The sequence below is a fragment of the Ambystoma mexicanum genome, chromosome 3p, assembly GCF_040938575.1.
Source record: "Ambystoma mexicanum isolate Mex_15411 chromosome 3p, UKY_AmexF1_1, whole genome shotgun sequence".
NCBI lineage: Eukaryota > Metazoa > Chordata > Amphibia > Caudata > Ambystomatidae > Ambystoma > Ambystoma mexicanum.
The window spans coordinates 239,361,110-239,375,343 of record NC_090925.1 but is presented as its reverse complement, the minus strand read 5'-3'; positions in this window follow the sequence as shown (position 1 = coordinate 239,375,343).

Here is a 14,234-nt window from a genome sequence, read left to right as displayed (position 1 = left end):
ATGGCACAGAGGACGACTGGCGCATAGGGGGTCCAGTTGAGGAGGGGGTCGGAGGAAGCCCCATCAGACGGAGGAATCCGGCCTGGGTGACCTGTCCCAGCAGGCTGACGTGGTCAACGAGCCATTCGAGATGACTTGCAGTCTCTTCATGAAAAGACTGCAGGTCACCTCGCATGGCCCGTTGACGCAATGCCACACCAGCCAGGACAGGCTCAAACCGGACCTGGATAGCCACGTCCGCAGGCAGAGGAAGGCCAGTTGACGTGAGCTCATCCCCTGCCTGAAAACGGGTCTGGATGTAGGCATCCCTGCTGGTGCAAGATGATGCAGGGACAGGATCAGGGACAGGATTGCACACAGGCACCTCCGCGGCGGCCTGTGCTGCCTCCTGTCCCTGGTACTGCACTGCACCACTAGCACCAGTGGGATCCCCACCTCCAGACCCCGTCTCTGGTGCTTGCACGGCCTCCTCCTCCACTAAACCCCCCACCAACCTGGATGACTCTGTGCCATCTTCCCCTGTTGGGCCCTGTGGGGTCCCAGCTGCCCCTTCTGCTGCTGAGGAGTCCAACTCCAACCTCCGTCTCTTGGACCTCCCCCCGGCAGCTGCGGCCTCGGACGCGGCACCGGACTCCTCACTCCCCAACGAGACGACAACATGGGAGGGGAGCCGGGCCTTGCGTCTCCGGCTGGCGGTGGGATCCACGCCGCTGTGCTCCACAGCACCTTCTCCGCCCTCTTCATCAGTTGACGCTGCAGACAGGGAGAAACAAAACACAGGCATCAGGGCACTGTACAATGGACACATACGCACATGACAGTTGTACATGAGTGGCATTGGCAAACCTCAGACATGTCATCACAATCCCCAACACACATGTCATTACAACTCGCACACATGAGCCATACCACAGCCATATCGCAACTGCCACCACCATCCATACACATACAACAGCATGAGCAGCCAAAGGTGAGCCAGACATCACATGCAACACAGGAAGTTCACCACACATGTACACACACCACCACACTTGCATGCATGTGTACACCTCTGCCAAGTGTCGCAGTGTTCAAACGGGCATCCATGTCACATCTGCCAATCAGGCTTCCACATACCGCTTGCACATGCTTCCATGTTGCATCACTGTTGCACCCTTGTCAAATACACACACATGCACATGTACACAGTGCTGATACATGCAGCCAAAAACAACATACATGCATGACATCACGGACATGTCTACTTACATACACATTCATCCAAACATGTGTGCCCACACAACTGCATTTGGCATGCAAGCCTACACACACAAGCACCATCCATGTCTCACACATTACAGCCCTTGCATGTGTCAGCCCCAGGCCCTGTACACCCCCACCCATACTCGACCCCATACAAACAGATGTGCAACCTGCACACTACTGAATAATCACCACACGCACTGCTCACAATCAGGATGCATGTACACTCACCGCTCGACTCCAGACGGGTCTGCTTCTCAAGGACCTGGACGTGGAGCGCGGGGGATATGCGTTCCAGGACCCTCATCTGTTCTTCCGACAAGTGGGCCCGGCGCCCCTTGCCATCCGCTCCCTTCAAGAGGCGCCGGGCCTTGTTCAGGGTCCTGGACCTGAAGTCCTCCCAGCCCTTCTTGACATGTTGTAAGTCGCGGACTGCCACCCCCTCCGCGTTGATGGCAGTCACGATGTCAGTCCAGATCCGAGTCCGTCCTTCCTTGTCGGCGCGGGAACTTCCGAAGAGGGCATCATACTGCCCCAGGACTTGCTCCACCAGGACACCAACTTCGGTGGCACTGAAGCTGGTGCCCCTCTGCCTCTCTGGCCGGGGGTTGTCAGTGGTCCCAGATGGTGTTTGCCCCGACATGACAACCCCAGAGGCAGGAGTGGGTGGGCAACTGGGTCCTGGGGCTGGGCTGTGGAGCGATGGAATCCCAGTCGGGAGTCTTCGGTTCCACCAGGGGTGGTCACAGCAACAGCACCCCTGGCTGATGTGCAGGCAGCAAATGGCAGGGCACGTGGGCAGCAGGCAGTCATGCAGCAGCAGATGGCAGGTGGGAGCGTGCTCGGGGCTCTGGGGGGCAGTAGTTCGGCCTTCTGGGCAGGAGCGTGGTCTTCCGTGTGCTTACGCGTGGCCAGCTTGATAGGGAGTGATTTGGCACGTGAAAAATCTGCACGTCAGCGTGTAATTCGAGGAAAGACCCTTAGCGCGTAAGCGCGTCTGCACGCATACGCATTTTCATTGGACAGAATGCCCCTCAAGCGCAAGCGCCCCTGTGACGTGACGCGCACAGACGTGCATGGGCATTTCAGCGCACGTGAAAAACTGCACGTCCGCGTGTAATACGAGGAAAGGGCCCATGCGCGTAAGCGCACGTGGAAACTGCACATCCGCGTGTAATACGAAGGGCCCATGCGCGTAAGCATGCGTGAAAAACTGCACGTCCGCATGTAATACGAGGAAAGGGCCCATGCGCATAAGTGACGTGACACGCGCGTGCGTTTCCCTCAGCATGGGTTAAAGGTGAGCGGGCCCAGCAGTTCGCTGTACGTGCCTTTCGTGGAGACCGACGTGTGTTGCTGCTTCCTGTTGTTTCGCGCGCCATCACAACTTCACAGCTATCAAGGACGTATCTCTTCTTTTGGCGGGGGTATTGGCTACGCGTGTTTTTCTGCATCGCGCTAGACAGACGGTGAGTTGCACACGCTCTTTTTCCAACTGCGGGTGCCCCTGTGTATCGGACCCATTTTCGATGTCATAGTAGCCTGCGTGTCCCACGCATATGCGTTATTCGTGTTACTGGGTGCCACCGCGTACTGCGGGAGGTTGAATCCACACACGTAGGCTGCAGGGTTGCGTGCACGGTTTTACTGCAGTTTTGGGGTGCCTGAGCGTTGCGTGACCCGTCACCACATCACCGGGGTCACATACAGCCTTGCAGGTGCAGGGGGGCTGTTAACATCTTGCTTCCCACCCCCTTCACCCCAATTGCCCAGGTCAATTGTGGTGTACACCTCCCATTGGCACCACTCCATCTGTACCAGCACTACTACATCTGTGCCATGGTTGGGAGGCCACCAAAGGTGAGGGGCGCCTCAGCTGGGCGTACTCCTCGTGGCGGGCATGGTCGGTGACGTGGCCGTGGTGACCAGGGAGTAGGGGGACTCCAGGGTGTCCAGGGCAGCCACAGAGGGGGAAGAGGCAGGGGTGCGCCACTTGAGCACAATGTTGTGCCATGTGTCGGTGCAGCCATGCCACCACTCCCTGTGGTTCCGGGGGATGCAGCTCCTGCATCTGGCACTGGCACCCATATGACCCGCCAGTCCGTTCCATTGACTGCCACGGGCCAAAGGGTAGTGCTAGCTGCAGGTGCAGCTGTGGACACCGCCACCCAGGCTCAGGGTCTGTCAGCGCAGGCTGCGTTGGCACTTGAAGAGCCCTTGGTAGATCTCCAACAGGCCAGGGGGGAAACCATAGGGGCAGGCCGGGCTGCTCAGACCAAGACACGTGTCCCTGGGGCAGTCATGTAATCTGCTGCCCCGAACAGCCGGGTGTTGGCAAGTGCAGGGGCAGATGCACCCAACAGCACCCCGGTTGTGAGTCTGCCAACTAGGACCGTTGCGGTCAATGATCCTGCCACAGCTGATGTTGCTGCGCAGGGTCCATTAGTGGGCACCCAGCTGCCACTGACACAAGTCAGGCCTTTGGTCATCCCTCCACCTGCCACTCCCTTGGCTCAATCCACCGAACCCACTGGCCATACTGGTCAGGGCGGCATTAGCCAGCCAGGGTCTGCGCCACATTCCAAGAGGAGGAAGGTTGCACCTGCAGCACAGTCTGGGACCCCACACACAGCCAAGACCTCCTGCACGTCGAGGAAGAAGCCTTTCTGTAAGCAGGAACTGGACTTCCAACGTGACACCCACTGGAAGCATGTTGCGGAACATGTCAGTTCATTCGGCCATGAGGTGCGCACGGCGCAGGAGTGCAAAAAGCGTTGGAATGACATCAAGCGCAGCACTAAGGCCAAGCGTGCCTCAAATTACAACTTGACTCTGGTGACTGGCGGTGGGCCTGCACCAGAGGAGGAAGAACTCACTGCGCATGAGGCTCTTGTTGCGGAGTTCATACCACCTGAATTGGTCGAAGGAGTGGGAGAGATGCTGGACTTTGATGCCCAGTCCAGTGAATGTTGATGCGTGTTTGTTGAGGACATGTGTGTTTCACTTGTGGGATGTGTTGTGCATGATTGCTGCTACATGTGACGTGTACATGGTTCTGATGTGTAAGTAATGTGTAAGTAATGCAATGCTACCGTCATGCATGTCTCCTCTGCCTGCATGCGGGACTCCATGCAGGCATGCTCCCTTGCCCCTCCTCTGCCACTCTGCACCCCAGTTCCACCTTTGCACTGGTCTGCTTCAATCTTGCCAATGTGTACTTTCTTGTTCATGTGTCCTGTGTAGATGCTAACTTCCAGCGTAGAATCTGCCAGACATATGCCGTGTGGTACAGCCTTAGTACTTGATGCAGGGTATCTCACTTGTACTGTGCATGGGTCAGATGTCCCGCAGGGACATGAGTGCCCATTCATGCTCCATGTGCATTGCACGCATGCCCCTATGTTTCCTTGACTGGATGATCACTTTAATTTAAGTCCTTGGTTACATACATTGCCTGCCATCTCATCAGCCTTCCCATGTCAACTGTGGCTCAGTCCTGCGTTGCACACATGTTTAGGCTCTGACAATCTGTGTGGCTCACAGGCCTCAGCCTGTTCAATGGCCAATGACTCTGTCCAACTCTTTGTGTCTTCTTCACACGTGGGCGGCCTCCGGAGTTTCCATCATGTGTCCTGCCACTGTCCCAGCATCATTTGCAGTGTTGTAATTTGAATCACATTAAGCTATTGATGCCAGTCAACACTGCCTGTCAATACACAGGTGTATGGTCAGCCTTTTGATACCATGCTAGGCATCCCTGCTTTGGTACTGGGGTGGAGGAGTGCTTGGCTTCTAGACATGGTACACATTGAATGCGCAATGCACGTGATGTCTGAATTTGACATTGCACTGCCTTCACATTTCCTGGCACACACCATGTAGTGCTTGTACATGTAGGTAGTGAGTGGCGTACACATTTTCTGCACTGCATAGACCCACTTCCATGGAAACTGCCACCTTTCAACAGGTCTGATCACAGAACCTATTCAAAGTAGACCCAGCATGCATGCCAGGTCATATGTTGTGTGTCACATGTCTGCCGGATGCCTTTGCTGTCGGTGTGTGTGTGTGTCGTGTGCTTCTGACATGTGTATTGACCTTTTTCTCTCTATTTTTCAGGTGATGACGCAATGGAGGCGGAGGATGGTGTTGTCATGCCAGACACAGGGTTGGTAACACCACATCAACCCGGCACTAGTGGGGGTCGTGGGGTGGTAGGCCACGAAAACCCCCAAGTGCTGCAGTCCATCTTGTCTCTGGCTGCCTATGAGTCCAGCCTTGATGACGACTCTGACGTCCATGTTGAGTTGGATGAGCATCAAGTCCATGTGTCAGGGGTGAGTGATTCTGATGTGGACACTCCTCTGTCTGCGACACCTGCACTGAGGGATCAGACAGTCTTGGTTCCTCCGCCCGTGGTGGATCGGGACGCAGGGTTACCCTCCACACCAGTCACTGATGTGCCTGGGACATGTAGTCGTGCAGCTGCAGGCGGTGCCAACACAGCGAGGACACCCGGTCCTTGGGTCCCGCAGGGGTCAAGCCCGGCAACGCGGTCGCCGCGCGCAACCGCTGTATACTGAGTGGGAGGAAGACATGACAGCCAATTCCGAACGGCAGGGGGCAGCAATGGAGAACATCGCTGAGAGCATGGAGCGTGTGGCCCGATCTGTGCTCCCCACTGCTAGGCAGGTGCTTCTCCAGCAGCAGGCGGCACGGTCCACGGCCCGCTCGCTCAGGCTGGGCATGGCGGCCTCAGACAGGGCACGCCAGGCTGAAATGTTGTCTCTGCGTCAAGCAATCGCTGCTCACGCAGAGGCGCACATGGATGCCCTGAGGGAGGAGTATGATTCCCTCAGATCCACTCTGGGTGTCCTTATGATGTCCCAGAGGCAGCAGACAGAGGAGAGGTTTGCACAGCTTGAGCGTACCATCTCGGCTGAGCTACAGGCTTGTCGGGAGGTGCAGCGGTTGTCCAGCCAGGCCTTGCAGGAAGAGTTCCGTGTTACACGTGCTACCTTGCAAGAGGAAGCATGTGTATCACGTGCGGTTCTGCATGCAGACCTACGTCACATCGCCACACAGAACCAGGCTCACCCGTCCGGCAGACTTGCTGCCGACGAGGGGCAAGCTGCGGCTAGTCGTGGCCAGGCTACTGTGCCACGTCCTCCTTTCCAGGATAAGCCAGACTCGGACGACCATCTATCTCCCACATAGGTCGTGCTGTGCAGGCGTTGAGCCCATGGAGGATTTTTTTTTTGGCTCAGCATAATCGCATGTGGATGTTGAGCAGCACCCTGTACCTCCCCCCCCGGGTGCCTCCCCTCCCCCCCGGGTCATATGTAGCCATTTTTGATTTTTCTTTTAGTTTAGTTAGTTAAGTTTCTGTTTGATAGTTAGTTTAAATAGGTAATGTAGGTTTTCCATAGTTAGTGTAATTAGTTAATAGTTGAGTTAGTTTAAAATTGCTAGTCTATTGTGCTTTCATGTGACGGTGCGGTACTTTGTGGCTTTTGAAGGCATCCACTGCCTGTTCCAGCTGGGCCCTTCATGGTTGTCTTGTGTATGTGTTTGCTGTTGCTTGGGGTCCTTGACTCACATATGCCACTCCTGCCTCCCTTATCCATGGGCTCGCAAGGATGGTTCGGTGTTACAGCATTTTACACAAGGGCTTTGGACTGTCATATCTGTGGCATGTCTGGTGCTGTGTGACTTGTGTTGACACCCCTAGTGGGGATGATTTAGGTGTCATTGTCCACTGTTCAGCTTTTGCTAGATGGGGTGTGTCATGATTAATGTGGACATTGATTGCTATGCATTGTGTAGGATGTTTCATATCTTTCCTGTACATGTGCTTGTTGCAATTCATGCTGTAGATAGTGTTCCACACTTTGGAGGTGAAAGACGGACTGATGGTGTGATTTGTGATGTGACTCGCTGACATGGTCAAGTAATGAGATGCCTGATGAGACACACACAGATGACTTTGAAGCATTAATCATGTGTTTCATGCCCTTTCTGCAGGGGGATGAGCCTCCAGAGCACCTTTGCCAGCAGACATGGCCCATTGGACGACGGAATTCTGGACCCGTTTGTTGGTGCCCACATGCACATGTGTGCACAAGCAGAGGCACAGTGATTGCAGACCCACATCCTAAAACTGCTGACATCTTCCAAGGAACTCCAGGCAAGATGAGCATCACAGGGGGGCCACGACACAGCAAAGCTTGCACCAGGCGAGTTGCACATGCAGGCTTAGTCACAGCACTGAGGGTGAGCTTAGACGAATATTGGTGTTGAAGCACACAATGCAGCTCAGATGTGTTTGTGGACTGATGGCTGTTGATAGTAGGGTTGTCTGGGACACATGCAGGGGCAGTGGCACATACCCTCCGGTACACCAAGGTCCATTGAGGCACTTGTATCAACCATGTAGCCTTCCGAGACATGGAAAGGGGCAGCTCACAGGGACATACAGCAAGGGACATACTCGGGTGCAGTGCATGTCTTTTCCACGTACTTCATGATAAATGCACTGCCAACTTTGTTTCGGTCATGGTGGTACGCAACTTGCTCTGTAGTCATGGCTTGCTATATGGGTCTGTCTGCTTACCCAGGGAACATTGCATGTTGTGTGAATTGTGACACATTGGTGTTACATTTGCACACGCACCCACCAGCGGCTGCCTTACTTTATTGACTGTGTATGACCCGTCACAGGGGTGATGTTATATATGGGTACGAAGCATCAACCACAGATTGTCTTTTTGTAGAGTAGTTTGTTGCTATGGGGCATGTTTGGTGTTGTGTTTTGGTGTAATTGGCACATACAGGTTGTTGACTGTGGCTCTCTTTGCAGCATTGCAGTGCTCCTGTAACCAGACCTGAGAGTGCACAGGCAGGAGGCCAGCACTCAAAACCAGAGCTAAGTGTCTTGTTGTTTCTCTTACGAACTGCTCTGCATAGGCTTGCTGGGGAGTGTACTGATGCATGGATGTATGTGTGGTTCAATTTGGTATGTTTTTTTCTCCCTAATCACCCGTGATCCTATGCAATTTTGAAACCTGTACCCTCTACCCGGTGTTCCTGCTTCCCGTGCCTATCCAAGCAACGTTCCCTGACCCTCTTTCCCCACTGGGGTTGCGGATGCCTGTGTAAGCCCTGAACTTGCAGGCGCCAAAACCCTAGAGGGGGTGGTTGGTTCGTACCACTCCTAAGCCTGGACTACAGAAGGCCATGACAATGATGTCCAAGTTTGTTTGGATTGTGTATGTGTTCATGCAGGTTGTACATTTTTGTGCATTCCCTAGTTTCATGTGTCATTCCTCCTCCCCTCTCCTGCCACTCATTCCAGTCATCCAGTGTGTCAACACCTGTCCCGACTGCATATCCCTGAACCTCATTCCTCACCAGGGTCTCAGCGGCCTGTGTGAGTTTGACCTTGCAGGCACCCGGGACATGGTGGGGGTGGTTGTTTCGTGACACTCCCGCGCCTGTACAGGGGACCTGTGACAGTACACATCCATTCATGGTGCATCATCCTATGTCATGTACCACACATGTCTCACATCCTGTCGTGACATTGTTTTGCTGTGCTACCTTGGTTGTTGCATCATTGTGGTAGTACTTGTCTTTTGTGAGGTACTGCTACGTCAAGTCATCTACTGGAGTTTGTTCGGGTTCGTTTTTATGCCTTGGATTTTGTGATTTTGGAAATGAGTGTGGATTCTGAGGGTTCAGGCATCTTTTTACACACAAGGTGGGAGATGGTGACGAAGGGTAAAGGTGATCCTGTGGCCAGGTGGAATTGAGGTTTGGAGGCTCCATGACCCAGGTGCAGTTGTTCAGTGGGTCATGGTCATTTGTGAGGGAGGGGGGGTTTGTTGTTGATAGTTGCCTTGCCCTGCAGTGTGATGGGAACTCTGACATAGTAATGGTGGTATCCTATGTACATGTTGTGTTCTGCTGATCAATGCCTGTTCATGTGTTGTGTTTTCCTTTCAGGTGCGAGGGGATAGTTGTGGTTTGACATGCTGGGGTGTACACATGGTGGATGTTCACATGTGATGTGTACAGAACACTGATGGTCACTTGAGTGCACATGCATATGTGGAGTGCATGTCCTTGCAGAACCACACACTTGCACTCTGATGCACTACATGTACTCCCACCCTTACATATCCACGTGTACACTGTTTGCCTTCTGGTGCCCACTGTGTCCCGGCAGCACATGTTCTGTGACCGATCATGGATCCAGTACATACCTAATTTGATGTTTGACGTGGTCTGTCACTTAGATGTGATGCTCAGGGTGTGCATCACACACAATGGCTGTTCACTGTGCTGTGTGCTGAGCAGTGTGTTGCAGGAGTAGGACATTGCACACATGAGCTGCAGTGTTGATTTTGCAATGCATAATGTGCATGTAGACAGGAATTCATTGTGATGTTACGTCTACGACTGTTCTAATGCATTTGGAAATGACTTATTTTGGGTGGGAGATTTTGTTGGTCTGTCATTTCCTCTGATTCTGGGTCAGGCAGCAGTGTCCGATGCCACTGTACATTTAGGACATGGCAATGTGTACCTTATCGTTACTGCATTGGTGTATGGGTATTGCTTGCCATGTCATGTTGATGTTTGGGAAGGTTTGAGTGACATTACAGTGATGGCCATGGCCTGTTTTGCAGGTGTGTGTGTGATGCAAACCTTGCATGTCCTGGTCATCCGCTTCTCAGAGCAACTAGCTGGGGGTAGATTTCTCTCCGCAGCAGGGCCCTCCCCCTGGAACAGACTTCCGGCCTGACTTGAACTTGAGGGGAACCATCTCCAGTTCTGGAAGCACCTCAAGACCTTCCTCTTTGCTTCTGCTTACTGTCTGCCTCTCCCTTGCAGAATTCTCCACTGGAACTGCACAGGAGCTGCAACTGGGCCACTCTCACCGACCTCGGTCCCTGGCCCAGCCACTCTCCACTTGCACTGCCTCCCTGGCAACCCCTGCACTGCAGTACTGTCTCTCTATCCCTACAGCCCTCCCTTCCCAGCACTTGTCTGCACTTACCTTTGTAGTTGCCACCAGGCGACCTATGTATTATTTTTTTGGGCTACTTCCCCTGTACTGGACTCCCCCCCACCCTTCCCCTTGCACTTTTCCCATTCCCCCTACACCTGCACTTACACGATCTCAATGACACCTGGCCTAGTAGTACCGTTCTCTGTGTTCCCTTGTTCCCCCCTCCCTGCCTCATTGCGCCTTGGAATACTTGTGTATGGCCCATATCATGTCAAATGTCATATGTGTGCCTTTTGGTCACACAGGATAGCTTGTGTTTAAGTAGCTAGGGATGCAGACGATGTGGCGCTTCCATGGAAACTATCTCAGGGTGGTAGGGTTGTGACAGTTAACTGTCTCTTTGTCATCATCGATTGTCACCTGGTATGTGCCAGTCCTGTGTGCACTCCGCAGGGGTGGGAGTTTAGGTGAAGAATGTGGCCTCAAGCTGGGTCCGGGCTTCCTCACCACGTGCCTGTCCCCTCCCATGGGCAGCGCCTGTGCCTGTGGTTGGGGATGTGGGGGCACCACCATGTCCACCGGGATTCCCTGCCGTGTTGCAACATTGTGCAGGACACATGCTGCCACAATGATCCTGCACACTACTGGTGGTGCATAGAGTAGTTGCCCACCAGAGCGGTCAAGGGAGCGGAAACGTGACTTGAGCACTCCAAATGTGCGCTCCACTATGCCCCTGGTTGCAATATGGGCGGCGTTGTATCTTACCTGGGGTGGTGTGGTGGGGTTCCGGATTGGCGTCATCATGTGGTTGCTCAGAGGGTAGGCACTGTCCCCTGGGGAGGTGATAATAGTTGAGATTATTAGGGTTTGGATATTTGTCTGTGTGTGACTTGCATGCATGTGCAAGGGCATTTGTACTGACCTAGGAGCCATGTGTCGCCATGCTGCCCAGCTTCCAGGGCCCGTCTCAGGGCGGACATTCTGGGTGGAGCCAGGGTAGTTTGCATAGACAGAGGTGATGATTCTCTTTGCATCACATACCACCTGTACATTGATGGAATGCCAGTGCTTGCGGTTTCGGTAGATGTGCTCAATGGCCCTAGGTGGACGTAGGGCCACATGGGTGCAATCTATGGCACCGAGCACTTTGGGGAAGTGTGCCACCCTGAAAAAATCCAGGACAACGGCCTGCCTTTCTGCGGGTGTTCTGGGCATGTATATGTGCCTGTGGACTGAGGGGCACGCTGTCATGATTGCCAGTACCTGGTGTAGGCAGCGTGACTGCGTGGCCTGTGAGACCCCCCCACTATGGCAGTGGTCCGCTGAAATGACCCAGTGGCCAAAAAATGCAGGACATTGAGCAGCTTCTCCAAGGGGCTCAATGCTTGGGAGCAAAGGGTCGGGGATGTGAGGTCATCTTCCCACTCCCTGACCAGGTCTAGGATGATATGGGGTGGAAACCTATACCTGCCATAGACCTGGTCGTCAGGCATCCCAAAAAGGCTTGTCCGTGGTGCTGAAATGCGTGCCCTGGCTATTCTCCTCCTCCTGCGGTGTCCCACTATCAGTGCAGCGACAAATGGGGCATTCATCATAGCTGTATATACGCGTTTGTTGTTTGCATGCACTTTTATGCTGTGCGAGGGGACGGCTCTGCCTGCCTTCGTGTGGGCGGACGCGTTGACGCCTGTGCACGTCTTTTGACGTGCGCGGGTTTCCAGTATTCGGATACGGTCCGAGTGTCATTGCGTGTGATCGGAGGGGAGTGAGCGTACACGCAACTGGCCTGGGTACGTGTGTTTCGGGGTGCGCGGGAAGTTCCACACGCGATTAGCCTGGGTACGTGTGTTCCGGGGTGCCGGGAACTTTCACACGCGATTGGTGGAAATCCATGTGTGTTCTGTCATCACGTCCAATGAGGGAAACACCTGCGCGCGTCACGTCACAGACGTGCTCACGCGCTAAGGGCCTTTGGTCCAATGAAATCGCATATGCGTGCTGCCGTGCATACGCGCTAAGGGCCTTTCCTCGTATTACACTCGGACGTGCAGTTTTCCACACGCGCTTACGCGCATGGGCCCTTTCCTCGTATTACACGCGGACGTGCAGTTTTTCACGCACGCTTACGCGCATGGGCCCTTTCCTCGTATTACATGCGGACGTGCAGTTTTTCACGCACGCTTACGCGCATGGGCCCTTTCCTCGTATTACACGCGGACGTGCAGTTTTTCACGTGCGCTGAAATGCCCATGCACGTCTGTACGCGTCACGTCACAGGGGCGCTTGCGCTTGAGGGGCCTTCTGTCCAATGAAAATGCGTATGCGTGCAGACGCGCTTACGCGCTAAGGGCCTTTCCTCGAATTACACACTGACGTGCAGATTTTTCACGTGCCAAATCACTCCGTATCAAGCTGGCCACGCGTAAGCACACGGAAGACCACGCTCCTGCCCAGAAGGCCGAACTACTGCCCTCCAGAGCCCTGAGCACGCTCCCACCTGCCATCTGCTGCTGCCTGACTGCCTGCTGCCCACGTGCCCTGCCATTTGCTGCCTGCACATCAGCCAGGGGTGCTGTTGCTGTGACCACCCCTGCTGGAACCGAAGACTCCCGACTGGGATTCCATCGCTCCACACCCCATCCCCAGGTCCCAGTGCCCACCCACTCCTGCCTCTGGGGTTGTCATGTCAGGGCAAACACCATCTGGGACCACTGACAACCCCCGGCCAGAGAGGCAGAGGGGCACCAGCTTCAGTGCCACCGAAGTTGGTGTCCTGGTGGAGCAAGTCCTGGGGCAGTATGATGCCCTCTTCGGAAGTTCCCGCGCCGACAAGGAAGGACGGACTCGGATCTGGACTGACATCGTGACTGCCATCAATGTGGAGGGGGTGGCAGCCCGCGACTTACAACATGTCAAGAAGCGCTGGGAGGACTTCAGGTCCAGGACCCTGAACAAGGCCCGGCGCCTCTTGAAGGCAGCAGATGCCAAGGGGCGCCGGGGCCACTTGTCGGAAGAACAGATGAGGGTCCTGGAACGCATATCCCCAGCGTTCCACGTCCAGGTCCTTGAGAAGCAGACCCGTCTGGAGTCTAGCGGTGAGTGTACATGCATCCTGATTGTGAGCATTGCGTGTGGTGATTATTCAGTAGTGTGCAGGTTGCACATCTGTTTGTATGGGGTCGAGTATGGGTGGGGGTGTACAGGGCCGTGGGGCTGACACATGCGAGGGCTGTAATGTGTGAGACATGGATGGTGCTTGTGTGTGTAGGCTTGCATGCCAAATGCAGTTGTGTGGGCACACATGTTTGGATGAATGTGTATGTAAGTAGACATGTCCGTGATGTCACACATGTATGTTGTTTTTGGCTGCATGTATCAGCACTGTGTACATGTGCATGTGTGTGTATTTGACAAGAGTGCAACAGTGATGCAACATGGATGCATGTGACAGCGGTATGTGGAAGCCTGTTTGGCAGATGTGACATGGATGCCCATCTGAACACTGCAACACTTGGCAGAGGTGTACACATGCATGCAAGTGTGGTGGTGTGTGTACATGGGTGGTGCACTTCCTGTGTTGCATGTGATGTCTGGCTCACCTTTGGCTGCTCATGCTGTTGTATGTGTATGGATGGTGGTGGCAGTTGCGATATGGCTGTGGTATGGCTCATGTGTGCGAGTTGTAATGACATGTGTGTTGGGGATTGTGATGACATGTCTGAGGTTTGCCAATGCCACTCATGTACAACTGTCATGTGTGTATGTGTCCATTGTACAGTGCCCTGATGCCTGTGTTTTGTTTCTCCCTGTCTGCAGCGTCAACTGATGAAGAGGGCGGAGAAGGTGCTGTGGAGCACAGCGGCGGGGATCCCACCGCCAGCCGGAGACGCAAGGCCCGGCTCCCCTCCCATGTTGTCATCTCGTCGGGGAGTGAGGAGTCCGGTGCCGTGTCCCAGGCCGCAGCTGCCAGGGGGAGGTC